Raw genomic sequence first — 22,573 nt, 5'->3', positions numbered from 1 at the left:
GTGTCATTAATCCTTGGTTTGCCCACACTGAAGAGGAGTGATTTAGAAAATGTTAGACTAAAGAAGGGCTTGATTTGAATTTGTACCTGTACATCTCACTGGAGTAAAAACACTGTCTGGATGTGGGGAAAACACACCCAAAAAATCCCCAAACAAACCCAGCAAATACTTTGTTGTGCTCCAAACAAGCAGGAAATAACAAACAAACGCTGCCAAAAGCTGCAACAAAAGCTTTGCAAAGAAAAGAAACACACTTCAGGATATTCTCTCCAAAAGCCTTTCCCTCCCAAAATCTAAACACTAAATCCTTTCACTTTTGCAACAGGGCTGAAAAATGATGTTGGGGTGGCACAAGACAGAGTTGGTGCCTCTGCTCTGCCCACCTCAACCCCTGTGACCCAAAACCCCTTCTGAATTCACAGCCAGGCTCGGGCACAGAAATCAACCCCAGGGATGTGAGTGCAGGGATGTCCTGTGCCCAGAGGGGGAAACTGAGGCACGGGGTGGTCCCAGCCCAGCAGACACCGGGGACAAGGCTGGGTCAGGACAAGGAGCCAGCCTGGATGGGATTGGGACTGACCTGGGATAGTGGGAGGTTTCCCTGCCCATGGAAGGGAGTGGGGCTGGATGAGATTTAAGTTCCCTCCAAGCCAAACCAGGCTGGAATTTTGGGATTCTGGAGCAGTCCCGAGCTCCACACTCGTCCCTGCTCCTTTCCACCCTGCTTGGCAGGGGATGGGCACTCCAAGCCTCTGTCTAAGATTTTTGGTGTTTGGCAGAACAGCCTTGTAAAGCACAGGCTAAAAATAAAGGTAGTAATAAAAGAAAAGCCTCTTGCTCGTTAATTACTCTGTGAGCCATTACTGCCTAAAAACCCCATAACTTTAATGGGGGCTATTATAAGTATAGTAGCAAAACTGTGGAGCTAATTAGTGTTTAGTTATTAAGCAGAACATAGCCAGAACTGAGTAATGAGCACACAGAATTGCTGCTTCTTGGAGGATTTAATCAGGGGTGGTGTTTTCAGCTCAGATCTCCCCATCCAGGGGACAAAAGGACAGAGGATTTTCAGGCCAGCCCTGTGAGGGGGAATGGCCATTCCTGAGCTGATGTGTGCAGCACAAACCTTGGAGTGCAAGCCAGCAAAGGGAGGGAGAATGATCAGAAATGTTTCAGGTCTCCAGGAGAATCCTTCCAGCTAGAGGAGACCAGGATTCATCCATGAGAATCCGAATTTTGGGGCCAATGCTGCAGTGGAGGGTGAGGGTTTGCATCATCTCTTCACCCAGCATTTGTTTCCTTCTTTTAAAAATTAAAACAATTCCTATGGCCAGAAATACAGAAATAATGCATTCTTCTTTTTATTTTTTTTTTTCAGAACTCAGAAATTCAGAGATACTGGAAAAGCCTGGGAAGGAAGCTCAGTTTCTGTAGTTTCTGGTTTTTCACTCAGCATTTTCTCCAGCTTCACCTACAAACCACAATCACTGCTCTTGCCTTGGTTACAGAGCCATTCCTTGTGTTTTCCAAGCTGCCACAGAAACTGAGGCACAAAATTTCCCTGTTTTTTCCAATTTTTTTTGTTGCCACAAATGGGATCAAGAACACAGATTATCTCCCAGAACAAAAAAAAAAATTAAAAAAATTACCAAGCTTCTCAGAACAACACTTAAATTTTAAAGCAAGCATGAGTAAAGTGGATCAAGGGAGCTCAACACAAGCACAATTAGCTGCTGGAACTTATTGCCACAGGATACTGAGAAGAACAAGAACTTAACAGGATTCGAAAAGGATTAGTTGTGTATGTGAATAAACTGCATATCCAGAATTAGAATGAACCACCCACCAGTTTGGAAAACATGTAAACCCTTGAGTTTCGGAGCTTCAGCCAAATTTTAACAAGCATCAGAAACTTTCTCTTCTCCGGATTAATCCCCCCTCCATGAATCAGGACAGGAGGTGTGGTGGCACTGCTCTTGTGCTGTGGCACAGGCCCAGGGTTCCACTGCTCCCTCCAGCAAGGCCCATCTCCTGGGAAAGCTTGAAAAGATTGGATTTATTGTGCTAAATGTGTTTGTTTCCCTGTGCAGGCTCCCACTCATCACTCATCACCACAGTGCCCCAAGCGCTGTCCACATTTCTCCTTAACTACAGGCACTTCCTCTCCTTGCTGCTCCAAAGGGATCCTTTCCAAGGCTGCAAAAGGCAGGAATCCTTTCATTAAGTGATTTTAGAAACTTTACCTGACCTGTGCAACCTTCCTGTGCTAAGCAAAGCAGGAGCAAAGCAATGTGTCACCAGCAGCGGTGAGGCTGCTGTGGGTGCTGGGACAGCCTCACCAGGGAATGGCACCACTTCCAGGGACCCTTTCTGCTTCCAGAGGATGCTGTGCCCTGCCAGGATTGCCAGCACTCTCCCCAGCCAGGAAAGCTGTGGCTTGACTCAGCTCTGGCATTGGGAAGCCTCCCCAGCACCCAGTCCTCCCTGAGAATGCACTTCACACACGGTTTTTAAAAAGCATCTCTCCCGAGATGAAAAGCTGCCTGACTTCCAGCCCGCTTCCAAAAGAGAAAGGCAACTGGGAGTTGTTTTTCTTTGGGAAGAGTTGGTGTGTTTTGTTAAGGTTGCCTGTGGGTGAGTGCTGGGGAGATGCTCCAGCAGTTAGCTCGTGTCAGGGTTTCTCCATCTGGTGACACAGCACACCTCGAGCTGTCCCCTCTGCTCAGCTCACACCCCACCAGACACATCCCCAGGCTCTCTATTTCCACCTCTGGGGTCTGCATCGCTCCCATGGATCTGAAAAAGTGACATTAATAAAAGATGACCCAATTTCAATGTGATCAGGCTCAATTCCACAGCTCCATAACAGGCTTTGCATGTGCTTTGTCCAAGGCATGAGCTGCCGTGTGACACCTCATGGGAACAGGTCACAATGGCCAAACCTCACCTTTCCACAGGAAAAGCCTCACCTTTCCAGCCTGCAGGCCAGCAAACTGCATTTTTTCCAGGATGTGCAAGGCTGAATCATCGAGCCAAATATGTCAAGGCTTCCTCTGGGCTTCCCTTTCTCCCTCTACCCAAGGAAGCCTAACCAGCCAAACCAGTACAGAACAATAAAAGGAGCCAGACTGGTGCTGGGGCAAGGATTCCATCACTTCCACCAGCCCACAGCTTGTGCTGGTGATGGCTGAGAGAAGCCCCAGGCTTTTATACCCTGTGTGAATTAAGGCTGGAGGGTTCTGTGGGTGCACCTGGAGCCCTGGGCTGCTGGGATACGCTGGGAGCTGCCTCCCCTCGTGCTGGGAAAGTTCACAAATCCAACCCTCAGACAGGAATAGCAGTGCCCAGCGAGCCACGATTCCCAAATTCCCAGTTTTATCTCCCAATTCCCAAAGTTCTCAATTGCAGACCTGGACATGGGACTGCTCTCCCCCCACACCCAGCTCCAGGGGGGCACAGCAGGGTGGGACACACCTCGGGCACCCCTGGCAGCAGCTCAGCCAGCAGCACTCACCTTTAATTAAAGAGTTCTTCCCTACCCCTGGAAGAAAATAAATCCTGCTCTATTTAAAAAGAGTTATTAATAACCTGATTCTAATGTATAAAAGAGAAGGGGAGAAAGAAGCTCGCAGAGCTGTGAGCAAGTTCGGCCTCTCCCACTGCAGGAAGCCACCACTGGGCCCTCTAAACTCCTTAAAAAGGGATTTAGTTTTTAAAAACATGGTTATTCTCTTTTCAATAGCAAACATCAAATATCTTAAAGATTTTTTTTTCAAAATTACATGAAGGCAGCCAAATTCTCCATCACTTTTGGAAACAGCAGCAGCTGCAATTCTACTGCCATTCTTTAGTGTGTAACTCCAAACTCCACACACAGTGTGAGCTGCTGCTGCTTCCCCATTTTGGGCAGACACAACAATTCCTCTCCAGGCCTGGCAGTCAAGGACACCTCACTGCCTCAGGCCTGAGAGATGGAAACAAAAGTGAGTTGGGGCAGCAAACTTGGGGTCAATGACTTCATTACCTGGAGCTGTCATTGGAAGATGAAGCCCCAATGTGCAAATGGCCCAAACTGATCAAAGTGTGCAAACCCGTGACCATTGTCCATTTTGGGTGCAGCCCCTGGGGGGCTTTGTCTGCCCTAAATGTACCTGAAGGCCCTTCCATAAATAGAACTGCTTTTTATTCTCTTAATTTTCTCTGCTCTCTGGTTGTAGGTAGCTCTGGAAGGCATTGACAGGAGTATTTCCAGCAGATTTTCACTCCCGTGGCCTTTCAGGACAGCTCCAGCAAAGCTCAGTGTGGCACTCAGAGCTCCCAGCTCCCCTCTTAGCAACTGGACAAGAAATCAGCCACTACTTTAGTCTGGAGAGAAAACTCCCAGCTCCCATCCCTGTTAGGCTCCTTCAAAAGGATGAGACTCAAATCCTGATCCCTGCTCAGTGCTGGGTGCCCAAACAGGAGTCACTAATGGGACTTAGCGTTGATTCTTCGATGCCACAGCGTGGAAAGGGAAGCAAGGGGGTGGAATTTGGCATGATTAAGCAGAAGCCTGACTCTAATTCAGCAGCTTGCAGCACAATCAATCGGTGCTCGGGGTTCTGCAGGCCATTAGTGCAGCCACAAACCCACACACCCTGCTTGGAAGGTCATTTTTAAATTGTCTCCCTTGAGGATTTCCAGTGCCTGCCCAAATTCTGACCCTGCTGGGCCTGCTGAAAGGAGCCCACAGGGCTCCCCGAGGTGCTCTCACCATCCTTGGCTCACCAGCTCTCTCCCCAGGAAATGTGAACTTCTGCCTGCCTGGGAACCTTTGACATGTCAGCATAACCTGGCCCATCTTCCATGTGAGAGGTGTTTGGCAGGGACCCACTCCTTCTCTTCTAGCAGCATAAACCCTGTGTGCCAATCCAGTAAATCCAGAGCTGTTCCAGCACTGCCTGAGGAAATGGGATTTGGCTCCTGGAAAGGCACAGGACCAATGTTCCGGTTTGTCCAGCTGCCAGCCCCAGCCTGCTTCTGACTCTGCCTTCCCTGTGGCTGAGTTATTTTGGCTCACCTCAGCCTGCTCTGGAGGTGAGATGGGAGCAGCTGCCCACTTTTGGCCAGGAATCACAAGGCTCAGGGCTCAGAGGCTGGGCACAGCCGTGGCACTGGCACCGATGCCCGAGGTGCTGGCAGAGCCCGGCTCTCACCAATCCCATGGCCTGGAGAAGGTCATTTCTCCTAATTTTAGCATCACTTAAGGTCCAAGCCCATCCAGATCTTCTGAAAGAGAAATGGGGGAGCCAAACTGGTGCCTTGGGATTTCAGCTTTTCTATTTTTCATCTATTTGTGAACCTGCCATTCTTTAGTGCAGAACTCCAAACTCCACACACAGTGTGAGCTGCTGCTGCCTCCCCATTTTGGGCAGACACAGCAATTCCTCTCCAGGCCTGGCAGTCAAGGACACCTCACTGCCTCAGGCCTGAGAGATGGAAACAAAAGTGAGTTGGGGCAGCAAACTTGGGGTCAATGACTTCATTACCTGGAGCTGTCATTGGGAGATGAAGCCCCAATCTGCAAATGGACCAAACTGATCAAAGTGTGCAAACCCGTGACCATTGTCCATTTTAGGTGCAGCCCCTGGGGGGCTTTGTCTGCCCTAAATGTACCTGAAGGCCCTTCCATAAACAGAACTGCTTTTTATTCTCTTAATTCTGTCTGCCCTCTGTTTTTAGGTAGCCCTGGAAAAAGGCATCAAACCAGAAGCTGGAGACAGAATGAAGCCGACAGTTTCACAACTCATAACTCAGTGAGCACCAGGTTGTCACAGGAAGAAAAACGTCCCCAAGTGCTGTCCCCATGCCAGCATCACTGCCCAGCCCCTGCCCAGGAGCATCCTCACCCCTTGGAAAAGCTTGTCCTGATACCAAACACTGACACCAAATCCTCCCTGTGCTCCCAGAGTGTCTCAGCCGCAGGGAGCTCTGATCTACAGGTGGCAGAGGGCACACACCCCTCACCTGACACAGCCAGAGCTGCAGAGGTGTCCGAGGGACACCCAGACCCCCCTGCAGGCTTTGAGTTGCAAGGTGAGGTGCCAGATGAGCCCTCGGGGAGCTCTGAGGAGCCGGAGGGGTTTGCAAGGCTGCTCTCAGAATATTGTAATCACGCGGTAATTACGGCGCAGCTCAAATCAACCAGGCAAATCACAGCGCTATTATCCCGGCTGTCACCCACCCTGCCTGGCACAGATCGGGCCCAGGGAGGGAGCAGGGCTCAGGGAACATCCCCAGAGCTCCACCACGCTCCCCTCAGCCCTGCCCAACACACACCCCGCCAGCCTGGCAGCTCCCTCCTTGCCAGGACCACGCCTGTACCTCCCTCTGCTGCATCTCAAGGTACCACGCTTAATTAGCCAGGCTGATTTTACCTTTTTTCTTTTTAATTAAACCACCATCTTCAAGTACAAGAGCAGCCCTTGTGATTTGATTGGAACTGTCAGTCTCTCAAATGTCATTCCTGTAGATGAGTAATCTTTAAAAACAGGAGTTACTAAACTCATTGACTCAGTTGATAATGAGCCACAGCAGAGAAGATGGTTGAGACAGAGAGGGAGGAACCAGAGCTGCAGGGGCTGGGGCTTCCTGGGAAATGCCAAGTGCAGGGATGTGGCACATCAGTGAGGACACCTGGCACTCCTGCTCCTCATGCTGACAGAAAAAAGAGGATTTTCTGTCCCAGCCTCTCTCAGCGTGCTGGCCATTGCTTCCCTCCACCTCCAGCACCGGCTGCCTTTGGAACAGGATTCCCTGAGCTCCCTGAGCCTCTCTTTTCCCAAATCCACCCATCACGAGCAGCAGAGGGGCCACGTGCTGATCCCATCCCAAATGTGGATCCTTCCCCACCCCGCAGGCTCCGTCCCGCCCTGCAGAGCTCCCACTCTGCTCTGCACCAGGATAACTCAGGCTCTCAGGTGAGTTATCCTTCTGGAACGAGACAGAAAGGGCTGCCAGGCCAGGCAGAAACGGTGCTGGCAGCATTTTCCACAGACAAACGGGTGGAAGGGAGGAGGTGGATGTGTGCAGGGACAGCCTTGCAGCAAATCCTTTGCCACAGCGGCTTCACAGCTGCCAAACTTCCCAAAGCCAAGGGGCAGAGCTCAGGTCCCCCTGCTGCCCTTCCACACATGTACAAAACCCCCAAAACCTTGAGCAGCAACTGATTTATGGGGTGCAGCATTTCCCTGACAGGAATCCCTGCATCCTCTCGGTGCCACAGCAGTTACTCCTCCACAAAGGGCAGAAATTGGCAGCTCCCCCTCCTCCCCTCCTTTGGGCTTTATTTATAGAATGAACCTTTTATTGCCATTTTTTCCTCTTTCCTGAGGCCAGTGGAGGCAGGGGCAGTATCCACCTCTGCAGGATCCAGCCAGACCCCCTGGCTGCCAGGGGATTCCTCCCAGAGTGGATTTATTCCCAGCTGTGCCTGCCTGGCCCCTTCTCAAAGCTCCTCCCTGAACTCTGGCTGCTCGCACTCGGGAGAATTGCAGAGTTAAAGGAACTAATAACTTTTAACTCCAAGGGAGATGAGGCTTCCAACTGGGCCACCCAAGAGAGGGCTGAGCTCTCACCACGCTGCTGCCCAGGCTCAGGCAGAGCTGTCCTTTCCCACACGGATCCCAACCCATCTTTTCAATACTCCCCCTTTTAGCACTTGTAATTTTTTGTCCCTGTCGACCTGACAAACAGAAGGAAACACTTCCAAAGCCTCCCAGAAGGTCATTCCAGGAGCTGCACTCTCTGGGAAGAGGAACATGTCCGAGTGGTGCCTGGTGAGTGTGACACTGATCCAAGAAAAACACTGGAAGAATTATTCCAGTGACTTGTGTGGCTCCAACCTCCATAACCAGCTGCTGTTCCTCCAGGTGGATCACTGGAATAAACCCCTAGCTAAATAAATCCCTATAAAATCCCTAAATAAAGCCAGAGCAGCCTCTCCTGGAGCTCTGCAGCCTCCGTGGGAGCCAGGGATGGCAGGAGGGAACATTCCTGCATCTCCAGGGCTGCAGGGAGCAGGCAGACAGAGAGTGCCATGAAGTGGCTGGCAGCCTTTCAAAGGTGGCAGGCTTGTGCCAGATTATCCTTCTCCCTCTCCCAAATTAGAAGCAGAACGTGCCACTACAAAGTCAGGTGAAAGCTGTCTCTCAAGGAAGAGAGAGGCTGAAAGCATCCTGCTGATCTGAGCACAGCCAGGGCCTCCCAAAAATCCCCCCAGCTCTCAGGCCCAGCCTCTGGGCTGTCCCAAACCTGCTCACCATGTCCTGGGTTGCTGACCCACTGCATAAACTGGGCCGGGATTTACTCAGAGCAGTGATTTAAATGTGGCTCTCCTGCCACAGACACAGCCACAGGAAGCCCCTCTTGGAGGCAGAGAAATGGCATAATAACAAATATTCACCTTCCCCAGCCCCAGAGCCCGAGCTGGCAGTGCTGCACTGCACTAATATATAACATATTTTTATATAAATATACACTATATTTATATGCACTATATTTTATATACTCCTGACTGCAGGAGACACAAAAAGCCCAGCCTGCCCCCCTCTCTGCCTCAGTCACACACATTTACATCCAAACATCACCTCTGCCAGTTCTCCAGCCCCCAGCCAGCTCCCAGTTCAGCCCAGGACTGCCTCACTCCCTGAGCATCCCTCCCTCCTCCAGACACCCAGCCCCCCTCACAGCTCTGCCTCTCAGCAACCATCACGTGCATCTATTATTCAGGAGAAATATCAAGTTATTCATGAGCCAAAATAGGCTCCAGGTACTGCACCCAGCCTGACAAAATCCCTTCTGTTTGCTGCTCCTTGCCTGAACTCGGGGAGAGGAGAGAGGATCTGCTCTGCCTGGGGTCCCTCCCCAGGGATCTGTGGCTTTGAGGACAGGAGGAACAGCCCTGCCAGCCTCTCCCTCATCATCTGCCCCTTATTAATGTGTCTCTCATTAATGGCCAGGGCTCAGGGTCCTGCACAAACCCCTTGGGCTGGAGAGAGCTCCCCACAAGGACAGAGGGCTGGCAGGGCTGGGACTTTAACCCGAGCAGGGACACATCCAGCCACAGCTCCACGAACCAGCCCCTGCTTCCCTCCTGCCTGAACCCAGGTGTGGTGGGGAGGATTTCCCCCAGCCCCTCCCTGCCCTGGGCTGGACCAGGGCTCCTTTACCCCGAGAAGGAGCATGGATGATTTCCCTCCTGCTCCCAGGGGTGCACAGCCTGGGCAGGAGAGCAGGATGGAACAATCCACCTCCATCTGTGTCTCCTTGCACCCTGAGCACTCACAGCCCTCCTAGAAGGAGCAAAACACTCCAGTGCAGACCACACACACACACACAAAAAAGCCCTAAATCCTGCACTGGAGCACCCAGAAATGCTGCAGCACTCTGATGTGCTTCTGCTGTGCAAGGAAATGATTCCACAGAAAAAATTCCTACCACAGAACAGTAGGGTGGCTTTTATTTATTTATTTGTTTATTTTATGGATGGATGAGGCTGACTTGAGCTGGAGCTGGGAAAAGCTCACTTGGATGCCCTGGTTCCAGCGGGGTCCCAGTTTATTTTCTGTGTCACAGTCTCTGGGATTGAGATGGAAAATGCATAAGAGATCACCCAGCCTGTGGGGCCAGGGCAGTGTCACCCCCCAGCCTTTACTTTTTGCTCCTTCCCGAAAAAGCAGGGCTGCCCCAAGGCCATTTCCCAGTGGGAACAGTCCCTCACAGAGCCACCTCCGTGAAGAGAAATTCATTGGGACACATTTCTCCTTCAGCTGTAGGAACTGCTGAGCAGATGGAAAACACAAAGGGTGAAATCCAAGGAGTCCATCCAGAACTCCAGGGTGGAATTTCACAGCCAGGTCCAAGGGAGGTGACCCAGGCACCCACCCCTGTCCCTCTGGCACCCCACACACCCTCAGGCAGCCCCACTGCCTCACACAAGAGCATCTCAGCCCTCGCTTGGTGCCACCAGGACAAGAGTCTGGACCCTGCAAACTCCAACTTATCCAAAATTGGATCCCTGTCCCCCTGATGGCCACAGGAATGCTGCTTTTTATTCACTGGGCCCCAAATCATGCTGGATTATGTTATGATAATGCTGGAAGTATTATAAATGTTCTGTGTGCCAGACAAATCCTGGAGCAGGCTTCCAAATCCCCTCAAAATCCCCTCTTGCGTCTCTACATTCATCCATTCATGAAATCCAGAGCAGAGCCTCAGCATCCATCCTGCTCCAGGGCTCTTTCCAGCTGAATGGAAGGTGAGGCAGACTTAGGGTGTTTCTCCTGGATTAGCTTTTTTTTTTTTCTTTTTTTTTTGCCTTTCAGGTGCCAAATCTGCAGAGGAACCCGCAGGGCATTTAGGAATGATGTCCAGCAAGGCAACTGAGACGAATCCCGTGGTTCTTTCTCCTGTCAGAGAGTGGAAATTCTTATTCTCCTGCTCAGGGCCATAGGAGCAGGGAGGTCCTCTCAGCAGAGCCAGCTGTCTTTATTCTTTTTGCAAACAGGGAGAGTTTATTTGGTCTATTTTAGGGGAATTCCTTTAGATCAGAGCAGCTTCACCCTGGAAATTCCTATTTTTCTTTACAGCTGAACCTCCCTGAGGCGACACCCCAAATTTGAGAGCACTAAAGCAAAGGGTTCCCCTCCTTTTGGGGGTGAGCAGACTTCTCCCTCTGAGCCACAGCTTGCAATTCCCTTTTTGTGCACTTCAGGAACAGCACAAAAATCCCTGTAGGGAAGCTTAGCTCTTGTCCTGGCTTTAGGAAAAGAGCTCAGATCCAGGCAGGAGGGGGATCTCGAGCATTTCCTATTTACTCTGCTCTCACAGCCTCGTGCTGCCCGTGGCTCACAGGGAGAGCAGAGCTGGAGGGATTTCAGAGGCACCACTGCAGCTGGGAATGGCTGCAAAGCTCTGGGGTACCTGGGCAGGGCAGGAGCAGAGTGAGAACAGCACAGGGCTGGGCAGGGGGAAGGAAACCAATTCCAGGATGGAAAAAATGAGTGTGGAAGGGAAGGAAATCACTTCCAGGATGGAAAAAATAAGTGTGGAAGGGAAGGAAATCACTTCCAGGATGGAAAAAATTAGTGTGGACGGGAAGGAAATCGCTTCCAGGATGGAAAAAATGAGTGTGGAAGTGTGCCCCAAAGTGTTTTAATGCCCAGAATTGTGCAGAAGGAAGGAGTTCACTTCCAGGATGGAAAAAAATGAGTGTGGAAGTGTGCCCCAAGGTGTTTTACTGCCCAGGAATCATGTTCTGAGCCTGTGAACAACGTCCTTTGGGAAGTGTCACTTGGTACAACCAAAAAACCCAGAGGGAGAGGGATAAGGGTAGGAGGAGGGCTAAACTGGCTGAATTTTTGGCACAGAGCACTGAGAGAGCAGGATCTGCTCCCCAGCACTGTGAGTTCTTTGCCCAGCCTGTCATTCCCTGGGGATGTGAAGCTCCCATTGCAGCAGGAGGAGGATGTGACAAGCACACCGTGTCACCCACAGCCCGTGGGGGTGGCCCTTGTGTCTCCATCAGGAGATGGGCATTAATTACAGCCCCACCCCATCACCTCTGCTCAGCAAACCCCTCCTCAGCTCCTCACCCAGCCCTGATGTCAGCTCGCCAGCCCAAACACAGAAAGTCAAGGATGCAGGAGGAAAAGGGAGAGCCCCTCCTCCCCCTTCAGCCCTCGTGCTGGGGGCACTTGTGCCACCACAGCAGCAGGACACGGGCAAGTGGCTGGGTCAGGATCACCACGGGGTAAACACGGACAGAGGAAAGACACTGGATTGTCCCAAGGACATGGATGGATTCCACAAGGAGCTTTGCCTTGGGTGGGTTGAAGCCACACCAAATCCTCCTCCAGCTAAACACAACTTCCAGCTCCAGCTTGACTCTTCAAATGAAGGCTGCAGGAAAAGAGGACGGTGAGGAAGGCACAGAGGGCACACAGAGGAAGATGCTGAGCAGGGTTTGCTGCATCCCCAGGAGTCAGGGACTTGCTAAAAAGCAGTCCTGGAATCCAGACACTGCTCATCCCTGCCAGAGAAAATGCGCAGAAATGCAAGAAAGGACCACATCCTGTCCTCCTCTGGATCCAGATCTGGCCATTGGGTTTTGTTGGAGGAGCTAAAAATTGCTTTTTTGCACAACTTTTTTTTTGTTTTTTAGCCAGTAGAAATAGAACAAGGGCGAGAGAGAGCAAAATCATCTCAAAAGGCAAGTCTGCAAAGAGTACTGAAAACCAAAATGCAACATTTGCCCCTGTGTCCCTTTTAAGACAATTCTTGTCATTTCCTAAGGTTTCTGCTGTGGCAGCAGGAGGGGGTTGAAAGGGCAGACGCTCTGTTTTGGGTTCAGAAATTATCATTTTGGCAGGGAACAGGCAGCTTTGGCCAAGGGGAGAGCGTGTGCTCACACTTGGGTCCTGGAAGGTTTCTTGGCGAGCTTAGGCCAGACCTCCCAGAGGGCTGCCAGGAGGATGCAGCAGGGCTGAGGATGCTGAAACCCAACCAGCCCAGCTCTCCTGGCTTCAGGAGGTGCAGAACTGCAGAGAAACCCCAGAAAGAAGCAGGAGAACCAGGCAGGAAAGAGGAAATCCAGCAGCCCTGAGCCTGGCTGGGCGCTGGAGGCACTGCCCTGGTGAGGACAAAGGCACAGACTGGCTGGCCCTGGTGCAGCTGTGACACACACAGGGTGACAAGTGCCAGGGTTGGGTCACTTTGTGTTCAGTGTCCACTCTGAGCCACCCTGGTGGGTCAGGAAACTTTGGGAAGCCAGGTGGGAAAGCTCTGCCCCTCTCCTGTGGACACTCACACTGAGGGAGACCCTTATGGAGCCCCTCTGGCTTTCCTGTCCCAGAGAATCAAAGGATGAGGTTTGTGTTCCTTGTTCTGCACCCTCTGGCTCAGCCAGCTCCTGCTGGAGCTGTCAGGGCACTGCTGGGAACCCCACAGCATTTCCCTGGGAATTCCTGCAGGAGGGGGTTTGTGATCCAGCTGGAATGGAAACGTGCTCAGAGCCATCACTGCTTGCATGTTTCTTCCTCTGCCTTCCCCACACCCATAAATATTCAAACAGGAAAATAAAGTTATTGATCAGCTGCCTTCCCATTATAGCAATACCCAGTGTCCTGCTGGCTTTGGCCATTTCCAGTGCCCCTGCCACAGATTTAATCCTTCTGGGAGAAACATTCTTCCTAATTATTCAATTCCTTCACTTCTACATTCCTCGAGGCTGGCACAGAAACCTGAGTTTGGAGTTTCACACAGAAAGAAGATATTTTCCCCTTCTTTTCCCCAGTGCCTCCATTTTCCTTTCCACGCCCTTTCAGTCCCATCTCTGCCAGGTAAGCCAAGGAATCCCAACCTTTGTAACCTTGCAGCCAAATCTTGGTGAATTAATTCCCTGAGGTGGATGTTCAGAGACACCAACAATCCACGAGTGTGCAGAGCAGTGCAAGAGACTCCAGAGTCTCTGCCAGTCCCTCACACTGGGCCACAAACTCCCTGAATGTTCGTGCAGGCTCTCACAGCCACCGACACCAGTGGGGACCTCTGGGACACGTCATTATTTCAGTAATCAGAGCAAATGCTTCCTCAGCCCGTGCCAAGAGCCGTCAAGAAGGCCCTGAGGGCCAGGGGAGGAGGGGGATGTGGCAGACAGCACGGAGCAAGGGATGCTGCAGCAGCAAACGCTGCCCAGGGTGGTGAGGGATGGCCAGGGAAGGGCTCTGCTCGCTGGGGATCTCTGGCTGGGGGCTCCAGGGCTGTGAACATCGGCCTCGCCTCGGGGCTTTCCCAAACACCTGGGTTAAGGCACCTCCCAGCGCTGTTCGAAGTTGTGCTTTCTGCTCTGGCTGAGGGAAATTCGGAGTTTGACGGTCAGAGCCCCATGAACTGAGTCAGAGCGAGGCCCAGCAGGGAGAGGAAGGCATCGTCTGTGGGCAGCTTCATTGATCAGCACCGACTTTCTCCCTCACAATCGCTGTTTCCCATCCCCTCCCACTCCCTAACACAACACAGAGATCCCTCCTCAGATGGCAAAGCCTGGCTCAGCCATCTCCCGTTCCCCCGAAAGAAGCACTTGGGAAGATTTTCCCTTCCAGCAGCCTCAAAGTTGGCTCTCGGCAGCGCTGGCACGAATGAAAGCGATTTCAGTTCCCCCTCCTCCCGAGCCCCATCCCTTCCTGGTGCGAAGAAAAGGCAGGGGATGACCGAGGGAATGGAAAACAACTCCGGCTCGGCTCTCACCTCCCTGCCCCGGTTCTGCAGGGATGCACGAAGGGTGCAGGGCCACCGTGGTCCCCGGGAGCCCGAGGAGAGCCCCGGGGCAGGCGCAGGGTCGGGAGGGCGATGCTGCGAGCTCCCGGAGCGAGGCACGGGCGCGTCTCCCCTAAGGCAGGCAGCGCTCCCCGGGGAAGGCAGCTCGGTGCAAAGCGGGGGCAGAGCCATCTCCAGCCCCGCAGCCCCCGGGACCCGCTCTGCGTCCTTTAAATGCGCGGGGAGGGGGAGGAAAAATCGCTCGGAGTGCCTGCTGCTCCCTCCCATCCCCTGCCCGCTGCATCCGCACACCCCGGGCATAAAGGATGCGTGTCCTGCTCGGCTCAGCCGCGCAGCGAGAGGAGGCAGGAGTTACCTTATTGCCACGGCCGGGGCCGCCGTCTCTCTCCATCGCGGCCGGGAAGCTGCTCCCATTCATGCTTTAATCCCTGGGAACAGAGGCACGATTCAGAGCGGCTCTTCGCCCATCCGAGCGGGCTCCCCCAGCAACCTCCGCCTCCTTCTCTCCTCCCTTTTCTCCTCGTTTGTTGCGTCCGGCTCTGTGGTGGTGGTTTTTTGTTGGTTTGGTTTTGTTTTATTTTTAAAAAAAACCGTTTTCTTTCTTAATCCAGGCAGCAGCCACGGCGCTGCTTCATGGCATCCCCGCCTGCGTTCCACTCGCACAGGAGCATCCTCGGAGAGCTCCGCGCTCCTGCCTCGCCTGCGTGCAGCCCCGGCTCGCAGCGCTGCCTTCTGCGGCGTGGCGTTCGGGAGAGAAAGGGACGGAGGGAGGGAGCGAGCGAGCAGGGAGGAGGAGGAGGAGGAGGAGGAAGAGGAGGAGGAGGCCAGCGGGATGCAGGAGGAAGGAGCCAGAGCGTGGCTGCTTTGTATCCAGAGCAGCGCCCACAGCCTCTCCCCGCCGGAGGAGGACCTGCGCTGCCAATGGTCTGTAGCGATTTATCCCGCTCCGCCAGGGGCTCCGCTCCCTGCGACAGCCGCGAGGAAGGGCCGGGGGAGGCTCCCGGATGGCCCCGAGAGGAGCTGCTGGGTCCTGCTGTCCTCGCTGCCAGCACCCACCGAGCTGGGGAGAGAGGGGAGGGGATGGGATGGGATGGGATGGGATGGGATGGGATGGGATGGGATGGGATGGGATGGGATGGGATGGGATGGGATGGGATGGGATGGGATGGGATGGGATGGGATGGGATGGGATGGGATGGGATGGGATGGGATGGGATGGGATGGGATGGGATGGGATGGGATGGGATGGGATGGGGGAACAGGGACAGGGAGAGGGACAGGGAAAGGGATGGAGACAGGGATGGGAATGGGGATGGGGATGGGAACTGGCCGGGCTGGGGGCCAGGGGTGGCTTTGTCTGGCAAGGGGCCTCAGCATCACTCGGAGGTGACCTAGGTGAGGCTCCCCTGCAGTCCCTGGGGTGGCAGGCAGAGCTGAGCTCCACTTGCAGCTCCTCAGAGGAGCACCCTCGGCTCCTCTCTGCCCGTGCTGCTGGCTCCCAGCTGAGCCCGCTGGGCTTTGGGAACAGTGGGCAGCACTCCTCACATCTCATCCCACTCCCCTCCTTGCAGCACCAGCCTTCCCACGGCCCCGCTCAGCCAGCCCCACCCGAACACCCAGTGCCCCATGCCCCTCCTGGGGCTGACCAAGGGTCCTTGCACTGGACAAAGGGCAGCAGGAGCGTGATTTCCCATGGGAAGGAGCTCTGGATGTGACTAGGGCTGCCCTTAAGCTGTGACACCTGCACCCAGCCCAGCAGGCCCACAGGACCTGGGTGTGACCTCTATCCGTGCACAGAACCAGAGGGATGCTCCCTCCTTGGGGACCACTCAGAGGAGGCAGGGCTTGAAGGGCAGGGAGAGCAAAGGGCTCCTCTCCTGCTCCTGCTCTTGAGGAGGTGACCCAGCAGGGCTGACTCATGCTCAGCAGATCTCTCCCAGCTGGCTGAACACCACAGTGTGTCCAAATGCCACAGCTGGGCAGTTTAAACCGAGATAAAAGTCACTGCTGAGCTTGGGGACAAGGCACCTTTCACCTGTCCTGAGCTGCTTCCAACCACACCAATCCTCTCTAATACCACCACGTCCTCCTGTTCCACAGTGGACGTGCACAGATCCACAGATACTCCCCTGCTGTTCCCTCTCTGTGAGGTTACAGTGCCATGGAAACCTGTAGGTATAGACAGATTTACTTATACATTACCAAAAAAGGAAGAACAAAGTGAAAAAACCACAACATTCCGGTGACTGGGGAAAGCTCAAGTGCGCTGGGATCTGAGATCCACAGCGTGGAGCAAACTCAGTGATCCTCACTAGGGGTTCCCACCATTTTCACTGGACTTTTTGGGTTTGAACCTACAGCATTCAGACTCTGGTTTTGACTTGTGAGATTTCTGCTGGGAAGTTTGGAAATCCAAACATTTCCACAAATAATCAGCCATCGCGGCCCGCTGACAAGTCCCAGCTGCACCATCAGAGGGACAGGGATTCCCACACTCCTCATTCCTGGAGTGGAGCGAGCTGGAGGACTCCACACCACTGCCTCAGGTGGAAATGAGCTTTGCTGAGCCTGGCAGGGCCTGTGCTGGACAAAGCAGGGAGATGATGCCTCCAGGCCATGCTGAAACGCTGTCCAGGGTGGAAGGAAGGAGCTTTAAACAACCTCTCCCTGCAAGCTGCACCTGCTGTGTGGAGGAACAGGATGAGCAAGGACTGCCAGCCCAGAGCCCTTCATGCACAGCCAGGCAGCTCCTGCTCAGCCACCTCCTCTGCAAAGCACAGCAGCTCCTGCAATCAAAGGGAACGTGGCCTTTTTTTGTCCTTGGTCTCATTTTCTGCAAGGTACCTAGGGAGAGATCAGCTCCAAAGACTCCTTGCCTGGGAATTTTGTGCCAGCTCAGCTAGTACTAAGGGTTTCACTGAGCTCCGTGCCTATTAAAAATGCATAATGTCCACTTATATCAAAAGGGTGGATTCAGACCCAGTGCTTTTCCAGTGTGTCCCAGGCTGTTATGGCATGCTGGAGATGGAGAGGAAGGATCTGTCCCTTGAGGCCCATATCAGAATGAGAAAAGGGCATTTCGTTGAATATTTCAGGGAAAAAAAAAAAGAGAGAAGAGGCATAAAAATGCTCCTGCCACAAAACCTAAACTCATAAAAAATCAGGGGGGAGGGGAGGGAGACGTGCTACACCTGAGATTTATAAAAATTATGGGTGAGCGGTAACATTTCAGGCTGAGCCCTGCTCCAGTGCCTCAGAAGGCTCACAAAGGTGGAAAGCATTGGGAAAAGGATCAGGAAGCTCAGGAGGGACAGAGAGAGGCATTGCTCCATCTCTGTGGACAAAAATTACAGCGTGACGCCCCCAGAGCTGCTTTTGGTGATCAGAGCAGCAGAACAACCATGCGAAGACACTGCCCTGACATTTCCCAAGGTTGTCCCTTTGAACCTTCGCAGATCCACTTGGCTGCACTCCCCAGGGCCAAACTGCAGGAGAGGGACGGGAGGAGAGGCTCAGCCAGCCCTCCTGCAGGATCCTGGGATAAAGGGAGGGAATTCTGCTCCTTGCCTGGATCCAGGGAGCTTCACAGAGCATGTGAGTCTGGAGAGGCAGCATTGCTGTTGACAGCAGTGTGTATAAACAGAGCAGCATTTCCCTGCTCCCTCCCCCTTCTTATTATAGCACAAAACACCCCGAGTAAAACACACACACACAACAATCCACTATAAAAGGAAAACAAAGCCCGGAGCGTGAGCGCGCACACGCAAGCACGGAGACACTCTGCTGGAGAGCACAGCATAGATCCAATACCTTGAATGTCATTTTTTTTTAAATATTAATGCTCTGCTTCCGGCTAGGTTTATGTAAGGGCTGTTACCACAGGGCTGGAGGCACGTGGAAACCTAAAGGAGACGCTCCCAGCCCCACGCCCTGTGCCTGCCCCAGCCACCCTGGGGCTCAGTCCTTGACCCCGCTCTGTCTTGCCCTTCCCAACTCCACAGCCAGCAGCAGAGCTGGGGCAGGCACGCTCCCACCAGGCTTTTTTTCCTGTGAGGAAGCAGATCTGCAGCTCCCTCTTCTCCTCTCCCCCGTGTTTGCCATCTGGCAGTGCTCGGAGCCAGGCATGACCACGAGCAGTTCCTCTCTTGGGTGAACAAGCAGCTCATCAGCCGAGCCTGGGAGGGCACAGGGAGCAGCACCGGGGCAAATCCTCAGTAGATGGCAGGGTTTGTTCCAGCAGGGCACACAGAAACGGTGCTGGGAGCAGCTGGAGAGATCCCCATTTGCATCCTGGCTGTCAGCCACAGCTTCACACCTCCAGCAGCACTGCCTCGTTTTCCTGCCTGAACACGGGAATTGCCTCCCCTCCGAGAGATTCCCCAGGTTATCGTTGCCTTGTGGTGCCAGACTGGAGATGTGAGTGCCTGCAGAAACGGGGAGAGGAGTGGGATGGGCCAGGGGCTGAAAGGCCAGCTGAGCTCCTGAGACCCAACCCTGACCTTGGTTCAGGGCTCAACCCTGAAGGCTGAAAGGAACAACCTTGGGAAATGTCAGGGCAGTGTCTTTGCATGGCTGTTCTGCTGCTCAGGTCACAAAAAGGCAGCTCAGGGGGTGTCACACTGTGATTTTCATCCAGAGGGATGGAGCAATGCCCCTGTGTGTCTGTATCACTCACCTTGGCATGCAGGTGAGAGGGACCAGAGCTTGTGGGAGAGGCTAAGCAGGGAAAAATTGCCAAAGTCTGGCCACTTTGCCAAAATAACACCATTCCCCTTTCTCCCCATGGTGGCTGTGGCTGCTCATACCCAGGAACCAAACCAACAAATTGTGTTCACCCCCCATCCCACCAAACCCCCACCCCGCTGTTTATGGTGTTCCCTTCAACCCCCCCAGTCCATCCCACTCTCTGGAAGAGATCCTTGCTCCTGCTTCAGCTGTCATTTGCACCCTGGGCAAAAATATCCTCCAAAATCACCTGCTGTCCTGGCTGTTACTCACCAAGGGCTGGAGACCAGCAGGCTCCCCTCCTCGAAGGCAGGGAGGCACTTTCTCCCCCGGCAGCAGGGAGGAGCTGTCCGCCCCTTCAGGGCTCTGGAGGAGGATGGAGGAGGATGGAGGAGGTTTCTGCTCGCTGGTCTGTGGGTGCAGCCCTCAGGACGCTTCACAGCCTGTGCCCAGCAGGCTCTGGAGCAGGTCAGAGGCGGAGGAGACCAGAGGAGCCCTGGTGCTGCATCAGCAGGTGGTGCTCTCCCCTTCAATTAAGGCACAGTCTGGAGTTTTTCCACCGGGATTTCCTCCAGGAAAGTCACCTCAGCCTCACACAAGCCCCCTCTTCTCTGCCCTGCTGAGAGGCTGAGCCTGCATCAGCTCAGGCAGGTGAGAGCTCTGCATGGAGCTCCCCAGGGGCAGCGGTGCTCCTGAACCTCCTGGAGGAAACTCTTTGTGGGCTGCAGACCCACCACAGGTGAGCTGAACTCGGGGGAACATCCAAGAGGAGATGGTTCAGCATCCTGCTGGGAGCTGGCGGGAGTGCTTCAATAACCCCCAGACTCCTCGTCCAGCTCCAGCCTTTCCCCGATCGTTATCCTGGCCAGGATCCAAGGCAGAGATTGCTCAGAGACCAGGAGGGCTCAGGCTGTGCTAAATCACACACCAAACTGTTCTCTGAGGGGCTTGAATTGATTGGAAGCACCCTCTAAGCAGACAAACAGCAGCTCTGTGATAAGCTCCATTTCCAAACCCCCCTCGCACCCCTCACACAGGTCAGGAGCTCCTGCCTCTGCTGGATGCCACAGCTTGAGAAGGGAGGAGACGAACCCAACACGTGCAGGCACTGCTGGAGTTATTGCTGGGTCTCTGGGTGTGCTGAGACAACTCCAAATGGTGACTTCAGGATGGCAAAAGCCACAGACCCTTCGTTTTCAGGGTCAGCAGCCAGTCCAAGCCTGATTCTCTCTCTTCCCTAACACTCCAGCCATGCTGTTGGCACATCCTCTGCCCCATCTCCTGCTCTGCTGTCCCCACTTTTTCCACCACTGCTTCTCCAGGCAGTTTTGGCTCTTACTGAGAGAGAACCTCCTTCAAGAGCAGCTTGTGACACTCTGGGATTGCAACACAATGAACTGATAAAGCGAGACATAGAAGCGCATAAATAATCATAATATCTCACGTCCCAAGATCACACAAGCAATTTGGATTCTTTTTTCGTGTCCCGTTTATAAATATTCATTTCAGAGATGTTTTAAACCAATAGAGCCTGATACAGAATTGCTCCAGAAGCTCCAGCCTGGCGTTCCCAGGCAGTGTGGAGAGACTACAACTCTTTACAGCTGTAAGAGTCGGTCCAAAAATCCCTCATTTCTTGCCTCACGACTGTCAGAGGCTGAGACCCCCCCTGGACCCTGGGCCACAGCACAGGAGAGATCCAAGCTTCTCCCTGCAGCTGCACCCACTGGACCAAGACGCCCTCCTCAGGGACCCGTGTAGGAACAATGGACACTGTCATGGTTCCTGGCCATGTTTGCAGAGGCCGTGTTTGCTTTGACTGACTGTGCTGTACCTGCTGCAGAGCCCAGACCTGCTTGCCCCAAACCTGCCTGATCTGAATGGTTGCACCTGATTCTCAGAGCAACGGGGCTCCTCACAATGACTCTTGGGTGCTCCCCCCACGCTGGCCAGGTGCCCCCCACTTCTGCCTGCATTGGCCGGGTGCCCCCTGCTTCTGCAATGACTATAAAAGCTTCCCCCTGCGACTCACATTTTGAGGCCTCCCCAGCGGACGACGGCTCTATTGACCTACGTGCCACGGAGACTGCGAAGGTGGTCTGTTGGCAACGACGTCACGAGGACCCCCGTCTGTCAGTTGGTAGCTATACCCTTTCTTTACCCCCCTTTCTCTCCCTCTCTCTCTCCCTCTCTTCTTTCCCCTTCTTTTCTATCGCATAACTGTGTGTATCAATAAAGATACAATTGATTTCACTTGAATTAAGTTATCACTGCCTCTTTTTGCACTCTGAAATCAAAACGAACCATCACGACCATCCTTTGGCTCGTGACATTAAATTGGCGTCACCGTGACAGGGTCCTGATTGACAGAGGGGTTGCAGGTTGTCTATAGTCTGTACTAGGAAGAGGAAGATTTGCCTCAGCCGCACCTAGCCCGTCACTTCAGTGAACGAAGCTAGAAAGCAAGGGGGGCTTTTCTGATTCTTCACACACTGTAGACACCTAGGTGAAAAGCATCCCTATACTCTATTGAGGTGTATCTGTCTTCAGGATTTCACAAAAGATCTCCTAGTGCAAAAAGAGAAACTGTTTTTTGTGTGTGAACTGTCTTGTTGAGAGAAGGGACACCTTGATGTAACTAAACAGTGCCTCAGCAGACAGATTTTGTCCCTTCACCCACCCCAGGGAAAGAGGGGAGACGCAGCGTAGCTGTGTGTGTGTACAACCAAGCATTACCTCCCTGTAGTGGTTTTCTGATCCCCTTTACAAAATGACTAATGATTTTATACATAAAACTGAATTTTATGCTCTACTAGCTAAACACAATGCCAGACCCTCTCCAGAGGTGGAATTTTGGGCTAATAATAACTGGTCTAATTTGGAAAGTGTGGTTGATAAAGTATGTTCTTTACAACATGAAACAAAATTTAAACTGGGCAAAAATAAAACCATACTGTGCTCAGTTCTGGGAGCCTGCCTTACCGCAGCTGTAGAAACTCACTTTAAGCGAAGAAGTGAAGAAAATGCAATAATAGACTCCCTTCAAAATTTAGTTGAAATTTTGCAAAATGAAAATCATTTGCTGCGAGATGAAAATAATTTGCTACGGACTGCCTTGGGAGATGAATATTCTAAAAATTTAGAGAATGCTGACTTCCCAAAAAAGGCAGAAGAAAAAGAAACTCCTCACATTTATCAGATTTACCCCCAGAAAGAATTAGTGTTTGTAAAAAATTGTGAGGAACACTGCTGCCCTAACACAACACCTCTAGTTAAAACAGAATGCAACTATATTGATGAAAATTCAGACCTACACATAATCACTAAAGAAATCCCGGACACCACCACTGAATTATCTAAGTTAAAAGGAGAGTACTCGCATTTCCCTCATGAATCAGAGACAGGACATGTTTCCCGAGTTTCTCTCGGTGGTGGAGATCAAATTAAATTGACAGAACAAGAAGCTAGTGGGTACTGGGGACGTGGAGTTTTCTTAACAATAAGAGACAAACATAACTCGTGGTCCCTGATTCAA

The 22,573-nt window shown here is 52.8% G+C and overlaps 1 protein-coding gene across 2 annotated transcripts in view; it reads right to left on the bottom strand.

The window, feature by feature from the left end:
- B3GAT1 (beta-1,3-glucuronyltransferase 1) overlaps window positions 1-19,470 on the bottom strand; it is a 41,956-nt gene extending 22,486 nt beyond the window's left edge. Inside the window, exons 1-2 of one of the 2 annotated variants that reach the window (XM_063417799.1) lie at window positions 19,312-19,470; window positions 14,669-14,741 (exon numbers count right to left, since the gene is read on the bottom strand). The gene's annotated coding sequence lies outside the window, so the exon portion shown is untranslated. Of the gene's footprint in view, window positions 1-14,668; window positions 15,286-19,311 lie in introns of those variants that run through there. The other variant, XM_063417800.1, reaches the window with a different exon arrangement.
- Between the last annotated feature and the right edge of the window lie 3,103 nt (window positions 19,471-22,573).

This window comes from Prinia subflava, chromosome 22, assembly GCF_021018805.1.
Source record: "Prinia subflava isolate CZ2003 ecotype Zambia chromosome 22, Cam_Psub_1.2, whole genome shotgun sequence".
In the NCBI taxonomy this organism is placed as follows: Eukaryota; Metazoa; Chordata; class Aves; order Passeriformes; family Cisticolidae; genus Prinia; species Prinia subflava.
Note: the sequence above shows the minus strand (reverse complement) of the source record. Positions and strands in the feature narration are given on the sequence as shown.